This window comes from Helianthus annuus, chromosome 10, assembly GCF_002127325.2.
Source record: "Helianthus annuus cultivar XRQ/B chromosome 10, HanXRQr2.0-SUNRISE, whole genome shotgun sequence".
Classification (NCBI taxonomy): domain Eukaryota; kingdom Viridiplantae; phylum Streptophyta; class Magnoliopsida; order Asterales; family Asteraceae; genus Helianthus; species Helianthus annuus.
This window is the reverse complement of record NC_035442.2, coordinates 157,369,174-157,371,804: the sequence shown is the minus strand read 5'-3', so window position 1 is coordinate 157,371,804 and position 2,631 is coordinate 157,369,174.

Here is a 2,631-nt window from a genome sequence, read left to right as displayed (position 1 = left end):
CCTCATTATCATGCTTGCATCCCCTACTGAGTGCGTGCATCACCATGCACATACCACATAACCGTTTATCCCCTTCCCTAAGAACTTCTGCAACATCCATAAAAAGGTCCAGGTCCTTTGAAATAGCCTCCTTCAAGAAAGCCTTCGGTATTCTGTCTTAAGGTGGGTGCTTTGCATGTGTTCAAATAGGCGGAAAAAACCCACAGACCTCGGTTTACCATCTTTACATTCGTGGAAAAATTTGAAAGGACAGGTCTTTAAACCACTGGCAGAGCCCTGCATATGGCCGCCTGACTTAACGTTCCGACCCCCCCCTTGTAGGAGCCATGTGCGTATGTTATCTATATACTTGTAAGTTGTAACCCATTTTTCTTTTATAAATTTCTTTTCTTTATTGAATGGCTAATATTACTCTTCTAAACTCCTATATTTACAAATAAATCACCCTTGCTTGGGATTGAACACAAGATCTCCTACTAAGAGGCAAGAGCCTCTACCAAGTGAGCTAGCCCTAGGCTTTAATTTATTTAAGTTTCAATCTATATCCTTGTAAGTTGTAACCCATTTATTTTCTTTTATAAATTTCTTTTCTTTATTGAATGGCTAATGTTACTCTTCCAAACTCCTATATTTACAAATAAATCACCCTTGATTGAACACAAGAAGTCCCACTAAGAGGCAAGAGCCTCTACCAAGTGAGCTAGCCCTACTTGGCTTTAATTTATTTAAGTTTCAATCTATATACTTGTAAGTTGTAACCCATTTATTTTTCTTTTACAAATTTCTTTTCTTTAATAACTTACATAACTTAAAAAGAACGTAGTTGTCTTTATTATTCAACATTCCAATATAAATTTTATTGACAACTGAGGTGTATTCGAAATAATGTACTTTTTTGGTATCGTGAAGCAAGTACAGGTGCCTCCTGGCACCGTAATTAACCGAACTTATATTGATCGATGCATCTGAATTGGTATCCGTATTCATTTTAGTAGTTTTTATCGATGTAAGTAAAACACATGTCAACATCCTTTTGTGTTGTACGGGTAAAGAACCAAACCGATCGAATAACATCGGTAGCGGTATCACTATTATGGAAACAACATTACCCCATGACACCATGCAAGTGAAAATTAGTTGATTTTTTGGAAGGCGAAGATATGTTAAAGAGTATACTACAATTTGCGGCCCTCTGCTATGTTGTCAAAATCAACATGCACCCCATTGAGGAAAGTAGGAACACCTGTCCTATCGTCGTTTGTAAATTTCATCAATTTACATCCTTCTATCAGTTACACGTTTCTTTGACTATTAGAAAGTGGTGAAATGACATAGCAGAAGGACGCAAATTACGAGTTACTCTTTTAAACAAACGAAACTAGCAAGGAGCAAACAAATACAAGGAAAGAAAAAAAATACGATAACCGATGTATGTATGTATTATATTATATTATATTATATTATATTATATTATATTATATTATATTATATTATATTATATTATATTATATTATTATTATTATTATTAAAGAATAACTTGAGGCACTCACATTTTCCACCATAGCACTATAGTGCTAAAGGGTAAAAGGTAAAACTTTTTTTTAACATTTTAAAGTTTTAATAAATAATACAAGCTTTTAACCTAATACTTATATTTTCCTCTTATAACTTTCGTTCTTAAGGTTTTTGTTTTTCTATTTTTTAACCAAAACTAAATACGCGATATATCTCTTTTTGAAAACGCGCTGAATCGGTACCCACCAAAAAATATCGGTACCGCTATTGTTATTATCACACCCGTATACTGGTATTCGTTTATGTTTTTTATGGTTTTTGATTGATGTAAAAATGTGTCGGCGTCCTTTTGGGCTTATCACAACTTTATCTTTTAAGTTTTCTTTTTCGGTTGTTATATCGTATGCCGGTACCGTATCGATACCGTAATAGACCAAACCAATATCGATCAGATTTCGTCATTAACGTTATTCTTACTATTACGTCCACATTTTCATTTAAAATTTATTAAAAATCAGATAGCCCATACCATAAAGTGCATGTGTTAGGGTGTAAGAAGCACTCCTCTAAGTGGGGAGTGACCTCTCTTACCCACAACCAATCAGCACGCGCCACGTCAACTCCCCACTTAACTCCCCCCACACCCTCAATTTGATGGCGGCACTCCTCTCTTGGGGGACTTGTCTTTTTTTATTTGTTGTAATTATGCATGTATTATAAATTAAACAAATATTAATAAAAATTAAATAAAATTTAAGAAAAGACATTTCATTAAATTAAAAATAAAAATTACATTCAAACAAGAAAAATAAAAAAAAACAAACTACTCGTCGTCGGAATTCGGTTCAAGGTGAGGTAGATCTAAACGTCCGAGATGCTCAACGAGATCGTGTTTTAGTCTCTAATGCGTTTCTTCGTCAATGAGCTCGCTAAAAGCAGTATCATCGAAGACGGGTTCGACTGGAGGATCTTGAATGTGTACCGGTGCTATCGCCCTTCCGTCGTCTTTTATAATCATGTTATGTAAAATAATACTCGTATACACGATGGACCTTATCTTTTTCACCGTTTTGGAACGCTTGGATGATTTAGTATTCCCCACTTTGCCTTTAACAC